The following is a 15285-nucleotide window of genomic DNA, read 5'->3' as shown; positions in this document are numbered from 1 at the left end:
CCAGGTAACACAGACATTAAATGTTTAGAGGCATCTGTACATGAAACTCGACTGATAGATAAATTTGAACAGCTCTTGCTTTAAAAAGAATCTGTGATTTGGGAGGCCGAGGCAGATGAATCATTTGAGGTCATGAGTTCAAGACCAACCTGGCCAATATGGGGAAACCCCATCTCTACTAAAAATACAAAAATTAGCCATATGTGGTGGTGTGCACCTGTGGTCCCAGCTACTCAGGAGGCTGAGGCAGGAGAATCATTTGAATCTGGGAGGCAGAGGTTGCACAAAGCCAAGATGGTGCCACTGCACTCCAGCCTGGGTGACAGAGCAAGACTCCAACGCAAAAAAAAAAAAAAAAAAAAAACAAAAAAACGAATCTATGATGCTACAAAGAAACATTGGATCAGCCATTGCATTGATGGGGTGGAGAACCAGGGTCCAGCCTTGCTTTATGAAAATATATCAGCAAAGTAAAGAAGAAAGTTTCCTTCCCAATTTCAAGGTGACTGTGCAGCTAAGTAGTTAGGTAAGCTGACTTAAAGGAGATCGAGATTAAAGCTGAGAGCAGTGAAGCCTGGGGAACAATATTTCCAAATACACAGGAAAATCTGCCAGCTTCCTTAAAAAGGCATAGAAACTCCATGGACATTGTTCAGGGACAGATGACCTAATTACAGGTGACAAGAGATGCTAAGTCGAAGCTAGGAGGCCTGACAGATACTTCCTGTGAACCTCCTGCACTCAGGTGACTATGAGATTGTCACACTTGCTTGGGGTCCAGTAACTTGATACTGGGGACTGGCAAACAAAGCCATGACATGAGCTGAGAAGGACACAAAAACTCCTTGATATCTGTGTTTAGAATCCAATCCTAGTTTTCTATTCAAACCAATTTGTGTATATAGAGCCTGTCTTCAGAGTTTATCTTCCTCAGCCTAGAAAGAGGTATGAGACACAAGGAAAATAGAGGCAACCTGGGATAATGTGTACAGCATCCTCTCATTCATCAGGAGAGGATGAATCAATGAGAGATGGATCAACTTTCTCTTCCTTAAATGTGATTTTGGTGTTCCTGTGAGGCTGTTTGGAGTCACAAGGGCCATAGCTGTTTGAATAAGTGACGGCACATTCCTCCAGTGAGTCCTCAGGGACTTCCTTTCCTTCAGCCTTCTGCACCTCCCTGATGAGCCAGGTGGGATTGAGATGACAGAAGATTAGACACAGAGGGATTGGACCCCAGGGAGTCCTGGCTGGTTTTGACAGGAGGCATAAGAAAGTGGTCCCAGAAAGCAAACAGGAGGTTCCCTTTAAGAGGGAACGGGCAATCCTCTTCTCTCTGCAGCAGAGCATGGCTGCCAAAGGAGCCAGAGAGGAAGAGAGCAGCTGGTGTTCATTGCACTGGACAGATAGGAGGTGAGGTGGATGAAGACTCAGCTATCCCTGTACGGTACAGACATGACACTCGGCACACATAGAGAAACTCGACAGATGCCACACTCTGTGTCTATGCTGGGTTGAATTTCACGTACTGTGGCCAAGGGAATGCAGGCTTTTGGCCCACTGTAGATGCCAGAGAGGGTGTGCCTCCTAGACCTTTTTCATATGTTACCACCCATTACTTGCTCCTGAGTATTCAGTGTTACCTGGGGGCACATGATTCCTGTACTTTCTCAGCCTCCTCAACTTCAACATCTTCATCCTCATCTTCGTCATTTTCTGTAAATACAGAAGTGTTCGTTCAGATATTTCCCACTTCACACCCTGCAAGCACAGTCAGCCCTATGTACACAGAGACATGAACATCTAGGCATGGGTCACCATTCAACTGAAAGCTCTCATGTTTTATCTTTAACAAAATGCACTGGCACGGTTTCCTGATCCATCAGGTAATGCATTTCTGATCTGGAGGGCCATCATCAAGATGTGGCCAAATATTGAAAAGATCTTTTGCTCCCATATCACTGGAGGCTTGTGCACCCTCTCTCTGGACTTTGGCAACTGTCTCCCCCATCCCATCACAGATGTGATTCCCAGGCACAGGCTTGGTGTCCTGTCACAGTTTGCATTTTGAACCTAATTCTTTCTCTTAGGAGAGGACAAACTTGTCCCACAGTGCTCTATGCATCAGGATACTTCGCAGGCCCTCCATGTGGCTTCTGCTGTGTGACATTCTCTCCATGGGGAGTGCTCCAGTCTGAAGCACTTCCTACCATCAAAAGCCCCCACATCAAGTGCCTTCTGCAACATGACAAGGCGAGGAGCTTCATCTCATTTTGAAAAGCAGTAGTAAGTGTTCCCACATTTGGATGCTTCAGTCCCTTGCAAGAGACAATCTGTCTGCCTTTGCAAATGGAGAGAGAGAAACTTGGGAAGGATAAATCACTCACTCACCAACAGTTAATAAGAACATTGCTGAAGAGACAGCATGGGAACCTTCATTCTTAGTCCAGAGCTCTTTTCACTCTAACAGCCCTCCTGTCACAGCCTCCTTCCTGTCCTTTAAAACTAGATAGATGCTGCCTCTTGCTCCAAAGATGACCTTCCATCAAGGAAGGAGGGACACTTGCAATACTGTGACCTCCAACCCCATGGGTTTCCCATCTCTGTTCTTACCCAGGAAGTCCTGGTCATGTCATGGCCACATATGTTTAGTGGAAAAAAACATCACCGATACAACTGTCATTGAAAGTAAGGAGGTCTGGAGTCTCTCATAAGCCTGGGGTTTTGGGTCATCAGGGCCTATAGCCACCTTACCTGAGCTGAGCTTTTGGACAAAGTGCTGTGCCAGCCTACACCCCTCAGCAGGCTGTTCTTGGAGGTCCTGCCCCTGGGAGTTATCCGGCTCATCCAGAGTGAGGAGGGCCTGGAGATGCTGACTCAATAAGCAGGAGGCGTCTCTCCTTTCCTGTAACTTCTCCCGTAACTGGGTCAGCTCTCATTCCTGAGAGTGGACTGGGACTTTATATCACCTACGGTTAGATAGTAGAGAAAATTTAACGGTGGAAATGGATGAGTGATCAGTTCTAATATTATGACAGAGATTTCTGAGACAATGTCCTCAAGGAGACCTCCAAGCAGAAGGTCAGCACATGTTTAAAGAAATGTCTGTGGCCAAGGGAAAGAATCAAAAATGGTTTACAGGCTTCCTCTATATCAGAGAGGGCTCCTGTAAGATCCTCGATGATGTTCCATTCATCTTTCTCTTCTGTAAACAAAAGTAGATGTCTTCCTAATTCAATTTCAAAATGACATCCTTTCAGTTCCTCACTCTGGCCATGGACACCGCCATGTGAAAATACACATAGTGTCTCTTGCAGCGACTAGATACAAAGCCATGTACAGAAATGAGGCCAGGTGCAGATGGGGAGAATTGAAAAGACAAAAGAAGAAAAGAATGAGTGTCAAGAAGGCAACACTGATTGAGTGAAAGAATGAGAAGGAGCAGTCAGGAGGTGACTCTGACTAAGGGTAAGTGGGGTGGTGATGGCACACCATTTTGAGTATACTGAATGCTGCTGGGTGGCTCCCACTCCTTTGGTTAATTTTGTGTTATGCAAATTTCACCTCAACAATTACTTGTTTGAAAAAGAGAAAACAAGGCTCTGAGAAACAACTGCAACCCATAATTTATTACTATCCTTGTTCTCTGTTTGATAAATATTTGTGTGTCAAGAGCCTACCATGGCAATGCCCGCCTTTCCCCTGGCCCAGCTTAGCTCTTACTTCTCCCCACTGAGCTGCTGTACTTCAGAGATTTACACATCTGTGACCTGACTGCCCCCACAGGGCCCCCTCACCTGAGCTCCTCAGCTTGCCTGAGCTGCTCTGCAAGCTTCTCCTCCTTGAACTGCAGCTCATTCCTCAGCATAGATTTTATGAGGTCTTGGCACTCTTCACACTCTGAGAAAAGACAGACATGCCTGCCTCAGTGGAAAGCTGGACGTGCTGCTCTGGTCACTGCCTACAGGGCAGGAGCCAGGTCCATCCCAAGGACAAAATTGTCCCCAGTACCAGGCTCTAGGCAGGGATTTCCACATCTTTACTCTTCAGTCTCCTGACTTTCTGGCATCTGATCCTCCAAAATTTAGGAACGAAGAAAGAGAAACTCAGGGGCACATCAAGGAAGTTTACAAGATGATTCAACTACAATGAAGTGGAGTCAGAATTCATAGCCCCAGAGATTTGACTCTGAATGCGGGGCCACTTTCCCAAGCCTTGCAGCCTCTCCTCTAAAACACTGCACTGGGGCATGAAGTAGTGATTTCTTGTACAGTCAGGAAGGCCCCCTAGTACTATGGGACTGATGGTTTCCCTTTTACTGGGAATTTCAAGGACAAATATGTCAAAGATTTTTAAAATCTTTGATTTTTAAACCTTATCTTTAGGTATGATTTTGAGAACCATATCTGAAGCATAAAGTATGAGGCATAAGACCATAAGGCCATGAAGGGAATATGCCCAAATGCTAATAAAGTTTGTGTTAATTTAGAAACAGTAGAATGAAGAACTAATTGATACTGTTTACTCTGTGCCAATAAATGTTCTAGGAGATTGGCAAGAAATAGCTCATGTAATTTATTTCAGAAATTTACAGAGGTAGGTATTATTGTCGTACCCTGTGAACAGATGAGGAAACAGGAACAGACTGAGGGACAGACAAGACAAGCAACTTGGATGGAGCCCAGGAGACAGGCCCAGGGTCCCTGCTCTGCACACTGTACTTCTACTTCCACACATTCTCAGGTGCCATCTTTCTTCCTCTTTAGGAACAACAGCCTGTGCCCCAGGAAAAAGGACTTCCCTCTCAACAGAGTACTCTCTACTTTTTTAAATTTATTTATTTATTTATTTTGACGAGTCTTGCCTTGTCGCCCAGGCTCAAGTGCAATGGTGTGATCTTGGCTCATTGCAACCTCTGCCTCCTAGGTTCAAAGGATTCTCCTGCCTCAGCCTCCCGAGTAGTGGGGATTACAGGCGCCGCCACCACGCACAGCTAATTTTTGAAATTTTTGTAGAGACGGGGTTTCTCCATCTTGCCCAGGCTAGTCTCAAACTCCTGACCTTGTGATCTGCCCAAGTCAGCCTCCCAAAGTGCTGGGATTACAGGAGTGAGCCACAGTGCACGGCCCCTACTCCCTGCACTTGATGCTGTTACTTATATATACCACATGTTCTATTAGGAGCAGACTGCTCTTGAAGTCCTTCAGAGTGGGTACTGGGTACTATCACCAAGTTTCCCTCAGGGTCACTAGAACAGAGCTTTGCCTATTGGGCCTCAACAGAAGCTTGAACTGAATAAAAGTTCACTTGTCCAGACATTTAGAACAACAGACTAGATGTTATTTGTCTGCAGGATCTTATATAGTACAGAGAGGATTCTTGAAAACATGATTTCACCTCTTGGAGAAAACAGGTCATTCTGTGCCTGTGTCGGAAATCAGTAACTGGGATTTTAACTCTAGTCTCACCCCCAGCTGACTGCAAACATGGAAAGTTGCTAAATACTTTGGTACCTCTGTCTTCCAAATTTAACAAAATGTTAAAATACCCATTTCTAGTTTATTAGATGTATGGGAAGGATGAAATTATTTTTGATGGAGACAGCATTTAGTTTCTTAGAGAGAAGATAGGACATCATTCATCACTTTTGTGATGGTGAGCCTATAGAACTTGTGGTATTTGTTCTGCTGGTTGACCAGGAAGTAGGCCACTTGAGTTACAAGAAATTTCTCTTTGCTGTTTCTGAACTGCTGTTTGTTCTCTGCCAGCTGGGGGTGCAATTTCTCATTGATTTCTAGAATGCTCTTTTTTGCCTTCTCACTGGACCAAGGGCTGGCAGGTACCACCATGCTGACGTTTGTGGCAGAAGAGGTGGAGCCAAGGACTGGGGAGAAGAAACCCAAGCACATGATGGGTTAAAAACTGGTGAAATCCAATACGTTTAATCAGGACTGAGGGATGTCAGTAACTGAAATTCTTAACTTACTATTGAGAAAAATGTGATCACTCCCCACAGCACTGTAGGATCCTTGACCACAAAAACAAGATTTGAGGTGCCTGAACTCAGAGCTGAAGGCACTCACTACCAGTGGCTCAGACTCTGACAAGAGTAAGGAAGATTGTGGCCAGCGTGCCAAGTAACTGTCTGCAGTTGCAATAACAGAATTAGAACATAGGGGTGTCATGGAATCTTAGGAGCTCTGCGTTGCAATTGCCCAGGCTTTGCTGAAACTCAGGCACCCTAGTCTCACCTGAGGGTCACCACCAATGGGGATTATTCCTTCAGCATTCCCTCTCAGTATTCGTGTACCCTTGTGACAATGCCACAGACCCATCTCTTTCCCAATACATCTAAGTATGTTCCTCACTGTTTATCTCTTGTCTGTACAATATCATCAAGGCAGAAACAGTTTCCCAACAGGTTATATTTTCTTAATGGTAGTCATGAAGTCACTCTACCTGCTCTAAGTTAAAACAGATCTTAAGGCTTTTCCACAAGTCTAAGGTATCAAATTTTAGCCTGCCCTGATGTCCTCTGGGTCTTCTGCAGTTTTTTCTGTATTCACTAAAAAGTGAATGAATAATTCATTTTTTAAAAATGTTTTCTTTCCTGTCTCAGTATTCTTCTTGCTGCATCCCATTGTTACGTTGATTTCTTTTTTTCTTACTGGGGCACCATCTTGGCTTTTCATTACACTCTAGACAAGTATGACATCCCAACAACCAAAACTCTTCCTCTATGTGGGTTGATTTGTTTTTTAATGTCACTGAGCACTACATTTTATACTTGTCACTTATGAATGTCATTCTAGTGCCACAAGAGCTCTTTTCAAGGTATCAAGTGATCAAAACCATTTATATAGGGATCTCCTGAAAACGTGTGTGACCATCTATCTTGGGAATTTTTGTAAACCTGATGCTATTTTGTTGTTTCCATTTTGTTTTCCCATATACTGAAAAGAACAGGGCCACGAGCAGTTCTTATGGAATATGGTTTGATACATATTTTTGTTGAGTTGGACTAATACCATTGATTTTTTGTTTCATTCCACTAACAGAACATGGCAAGATCAAGGTTACGGTCAGGGTTGCTCGCTGATCTTCAGTGTTGCTGTGCAGTAGAAGGTGAGTTTGAGGTGAGAGGCATGAGTAGAAAAGAGTGATCCCCTGAACCACCTCCTCACTTTCTCAGCTTTCATCCCACCTAGGTTTTGTGAGCCTGGAACTTGGGAGACTGTTCTGTAGCCCAAGTCTCCTAAGATTGGCTGCTGGACTTGCCTGAGTTGAGGGTGCAGTGGGTGTGACCCTAGGCTGCCCAGCATTCATGTGGAAGTGAAGGAAGGAGGACTGGATCAATCCCATTTGAAAGCATCTCTCTCTGCAGCCCACACCATCCTCCAATGACACTGTAAGGACACTGCTTTGAGATGTATCAAGGGCTTTAAGTCAATGTATTTTCTGGGGTCTGGGAGACCTGACGTTCTGTTTCAGAATGAAAATCTGTCAAGTTTGTTCATTTTACAAATGATAAAACTGCAGGTTCACAAAGTTACATGGCTTACATGAGGTCACACAGGGATGAGTTTTCAGCACTGCCAATAAAAGCAATCACAATAATTATTCAGTAATTATTCATAGGATCCATATAATTCAGTAAATATTCACATAATTATTCAGTAATTATTCATTGACCAATTCATACAAGGCATTTTGCTCAAAACTGTGCTCATATTTTGACATTGTATCTTCATCATAATCCTGAAGGTAATGCTATTATCCATAAATAACAGGTAAGAAACTTGAAGAAGAGGGATAGCAAATCGTGTATTTGGCCATATTTCCATTTTTTGGTTTTTGTGATGCTGGAAGAATGACCAGAATGAGTCACGGGAAGTGTATTCATTCCTGTATTATTTTCCAGGACAGAGGTGTGCCCTCATAGTGTACTGGGACCAAAATTCAGAAGTGTCTGCAACCTTGCTTTAACAGTATGGGAAATAACCTCTATCACCTGGAATTTCCCTGGAACTTTGGAATATACAAAAGAAGTATGAGACTTGGGTCTTCCTTTGGCTGTGTTTAATTCACTCTTCTATGGAATACCAATGATTCTCACTAAGACTTTTGCCTTTTTATAACCACAATGTCTGTTTTATGGAGAAGATTTTATACTTTGCTCTATTTAGAAAGAATAAATATGAGCAATGGTTTAGGTTTTATGTCCTGCACTTAATATTTTTTTGATTTCTGTTTTGAGATTAAATTCTCATGTAAATAGAAAAATACTTATTATTTCTTATAAGGCCAAGTTTGTTATTAGTTTGAGTTTTTGAAAATGAAGCTCAAACTTTTGATTTTATCTTTGTCTGTCCCCATCAGCACCACTCATTGTCTATCAGTATGACCTAGACTTGCCTCTGCACTTAACCTCATCCTGCTGAGCCATCTCTGTGCACTGTCCAATTCCATCAGTGATTCTGGCTCCTCCCAAGGCTCCCTGAAATGGACATAGGGATCAGGACGTCAGAAACATTCCAGACACAAAGGCAACCCAGACTGTAGAGCGGGCAGCTGTTCCCACTTCCCTAATATTCCAGTGATGGTCCTAAAACTGAAAGGAACACTTTCCCCTTTTAGGGGTCTGTTCTTCCTGTCTCAGTGCCTCTGATCTAGTGAACACAACTGTCCTGTAAGTGAAAGAACTTGCTAAATTTCTGGTTTCTTGTTAGGTGGCTAGAATAGGTTTATAAGACTTCCTTACTTACCCATGACTGCTGAAGTTTGAATTCTTAGCAGTATGATTATTTTTCTTGTAAGATGAACAGCTTAGGAAAGATTGGCCATGTTGCTGTGCAAAAAGAGGTAAACCTAATTTCTATGCAAAGCATGCTTGAATTTGAAGCTAGGGCTTCCATTCTTCCAAAGTTGGACTGTCACTGCCTCAGGCATGTGTCCCGAAGGGCTTATGTCTCTGCTGTACTCAAAATAAGGTTTAAATGGAGCCCAGCAAGCCAGATCTCCTTTACTTCTAGGTTCCCACAACAGTTTCTCCTCTGCTTTAGAGACTGCATTGAAAATATTCTTGTCCTGCTGTTGTGTTTTGGCTTTGGAATGATGTGATGCAGCTCAATGCGTCCTACCCCCAAGTTGATCAGAGTAAGAAACACCTGGGAAAAGTCAGTGCAAATGTTCATTTGCACTGGAGGACAAGTTCGTTGTCCTCCTTGAAGGGATTTGGATTCAGAGGGCTCAGGTGGGGCCTGGAATGTGTCTGTTAACATGACTCAGATGTGCAGTCAATTTGGGGACCCACTGATAGCATCGACCTTACAGTTTATGGGATGATTCTGTTTTGCTGATGAAAAAACTGAGGCACAGAGAGTCTGTAACTTTCCTAAATTCTCCTTGCTGTAAGTCCTGGAGCCAGATCTCAGGTGGAGCAGCCTCTTCCCCATCTCCTTCCCACATTTTCAGCTGGGTCAGTTCTTTCCAAGTACGTGTTTCTCTCCCCTATACCTCATTTCTGAAAAAAGGAAAACTTCCGGAATGTAAGAATGTAACCTCTTTCATCTAATACATTTCCTCACAACTTGCTGCCAGCATCATATTCTGGCCACTTACTATTAAAGTGAGATGTCTTTTTTTTTTTCTTTTTTTTTGAGACAGCGTCTTGTTCTGTCACCCAGGCTGGAGTACACTGGTGATTATAGATCACTGCAACCTCGAACTCCTGGGCTCAAGCTATCCTCCTGCCTCAGCTTTCCAAGTAGTTGGAACTCTAAGCACACATCACCATTTCTGGCTAGTTTTTTATTTTTCATAGAGACAAGGTCTTGCTATGTTGCTCAGGCTGGTTTTGGACTTCTGGCCTCAAGTGATCCTCCCACCTAGGCCTCCAAAAATGCTGGGATTACAGGAGTGAGTCACCGAGCCTGGCCCCTGAAATGCTTATTTATTTATTTATTTATTTATTCATTTTTAATGAAAATACAGGACATGGAGATGTGGAAAGACATCTTGAATTATTACTGTTGTCATTATTATTATTTCTACAGTACAATTCATATATCACAAAATTCACCATTTTTAAGCATACATTTCAGTGTCTTTTACCATATTTCAAAGTTTCACAGCCATCACCACTACCTAATTCCAGAATATTTTCATAATACCAAAAACATGCCTGTATGGGCAGTCACTCTCCAATTCCCCCCTTCTTGAGGTCTCTGACAACCACTAATCTACTTTCTCTATATATAGATGTACTTGTTCTGGGCACTTCCTCTATATGGAATAACAAAATGTGGTGTTTTACATCTGGTTCTTAGCATATTGTTCTCAAGTTTCATCCTTTCTAGCCTGCATTAGTACTTCACTTTTTTATGGCCAAATAATATTCCACTATATGGTTATACCACATTTTGTTTATTCATCAACTGACAGTGGTTTAAGATGTTTCCACTTTTTAACTATTATGAATAATGCTGCTATCAACACCTTTGTAGATGTTTTTGAGTGAACACCTGTTTTTCATTTTCTCAGTTGTAAACCTAGGAGTGCAATTGCTGCATCATATGTCACTTTATGTTTAACTTTTTTTATGTTTAACTTTTTGAGGAACTCACACACTGTTTACCAACTTCAGTAGCTATATCATTTTACATTCCCAATAGTAATATATGAGAATTCCATATTCTCCATAACTTTCCAAACATGTATTATCTTTATTTTTTTCCTAAGTCATACTAGTGGGTGTGAAGTGGTATCGCATTTTGGTTTAAGATTACATTTTCCTAATGAAAAACATTGAATATCTTTGCATGTGCTTCTTGGCCATTTGTGTGTTTCCTTTAGAGAAACCTCTACTCACAGCTTTTTTCCCATTGTTAAATTTGGTTGTCATTTATTGCTCAGTTATATGAATTTCTTATATACTCTAGGTACTAGACCCGTGTCAAATACATAATTTGGAAATAGTTCTCCCATTATGTGGATTATCTTTTCACTTCCTTGACAGTGTCCTTTGAAGCATATAAGATTTTTATTTTAATTAAGTCCATTTATCTATTTTTGGGTTGTTTGTGCCTGCTTAAAAAATGTCTAATCCAAAGTCACAAAGATTTGTAACTACGTTTCCTTCAAGATATCGTTTTTTGAATGAGAACTTTCCTGGCTTTTAGTGGAGGGCAGACATTGTTTATGCCTCGTGTCCATTACCGATGTTTCTCCTGATTGTTATTCATATGCTCACCACCCCTCCATGGAGCATCCCATGGCCTGTAACAGAGCTCTGGGGACTGATATCCTTCCACTGACTTCGGCGCTGGTGAGAGCCCTGGTCATGTGATTCAGCTTAGCCTTAACCCGACCCAGTTGCACATATTTCTCAGGGCCTTCAGAGTTGAAGTCAAGAGGCTCTCTGAGAACGCTTGCCAGCCCATGCTGTTCTAAGGCTGGAGCAAACTTCCTCCATCTATTCCAGACAGAGGGGACTGCAGGGGTTGGAGTCAGTCAAGACATGTCTGGTGTTAGAAAGTAGAGCTGTTTCAGGGTTTGGGGAAGATTGTTCAATTGAACTAGGTCCTCTTTGTTTTTACTGTATGTGTGACTTCTTTCTAGAAACAAAGGAAGAATGTTTATGTTAGAACATTTTGTCTATTCTTTGTCAATTGTTTGTCTACAATTTTAACGTGGATAAAGGAGAGCTCAGTGTAAATATATTCTTAAAAACTAATTATGGTTCATGTCCACTACCATGCGATCATATTTAAATCTATGAACTATCATGTTACTTAGGTATTATCCTGCTCCTGATGAGAAAACAAACTCAGAAAGATTGCAAAATTTCCCCAGGTCACAAAACTAGTGAGGAGAGGAATAAGAATTAGAAACCAGTTCCTTTTGGCCTTCAAAGCTAACCATGTACCATTAGATCAAACTGATTTACACACTTTTGCTGGAATTAGTCTCAGAGTTCATGGCTCTCGCTTGATTTTCCCAAGGAAATTGTGTGCCACTTTAATGTCATTTCAAACTCTGAAATTTAAACTTTTTTATTATACTTTTTTGTCTTTGTTCTGTTCCATTTCTTTTGATTTCTTCTCAACAGATCCCTCTTATTTATATGCTAAATATTTGTTACCTATTTTCTGTCCATTTTCACATTTTTGAGTGTTTATTTTCTCTCTCTTTGTTGTATGCTAACAGTTCTTCACTGAGATATAATTTGCATAGAGAATACTGCAAAAAACCTAAAGGTACAGCTTTATAAATTTTAATATAATTATACATTGTATAATAACACCCAGTTAAAGACAGAGAACATTTTCCCACATGCCACAAGGTTCTTATGTGGCCCTTGCCAGTCAATATTCATCCCCCAAATGAAGAATATATTCTGAATGTTGTCACTGCCTTAGTCCCTTTGTGTTGCTGGACCGGGGATACCAGTGGCTGAGTAATTTATAAAGAAAAGAGGTGCATTTTGCTCATAGTTCTACAGGCTGCACAAGAATCATGGCACCCGCATCTGCTCCTAATTAGGGCCTGAGGCTGCTTCCACTTGCAGCAGGTGAAAAGGAACCAGTGTGTGCAGAGATCACATGGTGAGAGAGGAAGCGAAAGAGAGTAAGGTGAGAGGCACTTTTTAATAACCAGCTCCTACAGGAACTAAGAGAGTGAGAATTCACTCACTACCTTCTCCCAGGGTGGGGATTAATCTATTCATGAAGGATCCACTCCCGTGACCCAAACACCTCCCATTAACACCCACCTCCAACACTGGGGACCACATTTAAACATGTGATTTGGAAGGGACCAATATTTAAACTATAGAAGCCACCAGAGATTAATTTTGCTTATTGATGTGCTTCATGAAAATGGAATCATTTTGGCCAGTCCTGGTGGTTCACGCCTGTAATCCCAAGACTGCGAGGCTGAGGCGGACAGATCACCTGAGGTCAGGAGTTCAAGACCAGCCTGGCCAACATGGTAAAACTCTGTCTCTACTGAAAATACGAAAATTAGCCAGGTGTGGTGGCAGGTGTCTTTAATCCCTGCTACTTGGGAGGCTGAGGCAGGGAAAGTTTGTTGAACCTGGGAGGCAGAGCCAAGATCGTGCCACTGCACTCCAGCCTGGGGGACAGAGTGAGACTCCATCTCAAAAAAATTAAAAAATGGAATCGTTTAGTATGTTCTCTTGTTTTGGCTTCTCTTACTCAGGTGGTTATATATGCCACTAATTTGTTTGATTTTCTTTTTCCCTTGTTTCATTTTGTTTTGGCCAAGTAATACCCTATTGATTGTATGATTTTCACACAATTTGATATCCATTTTTCTGAGGGGAGACAGGTTTATTCGTTGGCTGCTGTGCATAAGTAACTATGAATATTCTCATACAATTATTTCTGTGAAGATACATACTTATTTTCCAGGATATCTATAGCTAGGGATAGAGTTGCTTGGTGAATGTGTGGACACAGAGTTTTGCAATGTAATTGTATTATTTTACATTTCTATGAAAGATGTAGGCCATTTCCAGTTGCTCTACATTCCCACACACTTAATATTTTCAGTCTTTTATATATAGCCATTCTACAAGTGTGTAGTGATATCCTGTTTTGGTTTTCTCAGGCCTAATGTTCATTTAGATATCTTCTTATGGAAAATATCCTCTCAAATTTTTATGTTTGTTGATATACTGGGGTGTTTGTCATTTTCTTTGTAATCTATAGGAGTTCCTTATATATTTTGAATGAGTCCATTTATATATACATATTTTTTGCTATATTATATTGCAAATAATTATTCCTGGTCTACAGATAGCTTTTAAGTTGTTAATCAACAACATAATAAGTAGAAGGCTTTTTAAAATGAAGTGCAATTCGCTTGATTTCTTATTGTGGTGAGTGCTACAGTATCTAGTCTAAGAAATATTTTCCTATGTCAAGTTCATGAAACTATTTCCTATTTTTCTTTACAGGATTTCTAATTTTAACTTTCACATCTTAAGTTAATTTCAATGTATGAAGGAGAGTGGTTTTAATATTAACTTTTTAAAACAACAAATATTATTTCACCCAAAATCATTTTACTTAAAAGTCTTTCATTTCCCCAATGAAGGGCATTGGTGCCTTTGTTTTTAAAACATTTAGAAGTAGCGGTGCGAGCATGTTCTCACTCATGGGTGGGAATTGAACAATGAGAACACTTGGACACAGGGCAGGGAACATCACACACCAGGGCCTGTCATGGGATGGGGGGCTGGGGGAGGGATAGAATTAGGAGAAATACTTAATGTAAATGATGAGTTAATGTGTGCAGCAAACTAACATGGCAAATGTACACCTATGTAACAAACCTGCAAGTTGTGTACATGTACCCTAGAACTTAAAGTATAATAAATAAATGAATAAAGTTTTTTTAAAGTGGCAGTGCTAGGGCTGCTGCACAGCTAGCAGAGCTGTGGTGAGGAGGGCAGCGCCTGCCCCGAGCTCTCCGCCTCCCTTGCCTGCCAGCCCAGGCGGCCCCAGCAGCAGCGACCAGAGGAGCCCCTGCAGCAAAGCAATGGCCAAGTGGATGCCTCCATCTACAGCCTCGTGGCAGACGGGACCTGTTAGGACATGACCATCATGGGCAACAAGAACTCGCCCTCCAACTGGGCTGCCATCTCAGGGAAAACCTTCTTCGACATCACCCCAGGTGAGGTTGGTGTCCTTGTTGGCAAAGACTGGTCAAGCTTTTTCGTGAATGGGCTGACACTGGGGGGGTGTGGGGGGGGGGCAGAAACATACTGTGGTCCCGGATTCACTGCTGCAGGATGGGGAATTGACCGTGCATCTTCATATAAAGAGCATCAGTGGAGCCCCCACCTTCAATTTCACTGTCACCATGACTGCCAAGACGCTAGTCCTGCTGATGTGCAAAGAAGGTGTCCATGGCAGTTTCACCATTTCATAACAAAGAAATGTTGTAAAATGGCCTCCCACCTTCAGCGTTCCCAATACTGACCTCCTTTGTTCCTTCGCCTCCACCGCTCCCCACAGCTTTGCCCCACTTTCCTTCTCGTACACACACGATTTTAATTTCGGGGACCATTACCCCACACACCTTATTGCTGCCAAAACAACATGGGCTGGGGGCCAGGGATAGATGGACAGACACATTCCCCTACCTATACCCCTCTTTTGTGTGGTTGGAAAACTTTTTTGTTTTGAGGGATTTTTTATGAATAAAAAAGATTCTACTAAAAAAAAAAATAACTGTACATATGTTTGAATGTATAGT

The 15285-nt window shown here is 41.9% G+C and overlaps 2 pseudogenes across 1 annotated transcript in view; one reads left to right on the top strand and one right to left on the bottom strand.

Annotated features, from left to right (window-relative positions):
- Positions 1-15285, bottom strand: part of LOC100583376 — a 40412-nt pseudogene that overhangs the window by 8799 nt on the left and 16328 nt on the right. The window contains exons 2-6 of the transcript XR_004032671.1: positions 5671-5884; positions 3798-3920; positions 2755-2969; positions 1644-1716; positions 975-1180 (exon numbers count right to left, since the gene is read on the bottom strand). The product of XR_004032671.1 is annotated as a neuroblastoma breakpoint family member 3-like (transcript). The remainder of the gene's footprint in view (positions 1-974; positions 1181-1643; positions 1717-2754; positions 2970-3797; positions 3921-5670; positions 5885-15285) is intronic.
- On the top strand, positions 11261-15008 carry LOC105739133 (annotated as a pseudogene).

Source organism: Nomascus leucogenys, chromosome 12 (genome assembly GCF_006542625.1).
Source record: "Nomascus leucogenys isolate Asia chromosome 12, Asia_NLE_v1, whole genome shotgun sequence".
Lineage (NCBI taxonomy): Eukaryota > Metazoa > Chordata > Mammalia > Primates > Hylobatidae > Nomascus > Nomascus leucogenys.
The sequence above is the reverse complement of the archived record's forward strand: the minus strand, read 5'-3'. Positions and strand labels throughout refer to the sequence as shown.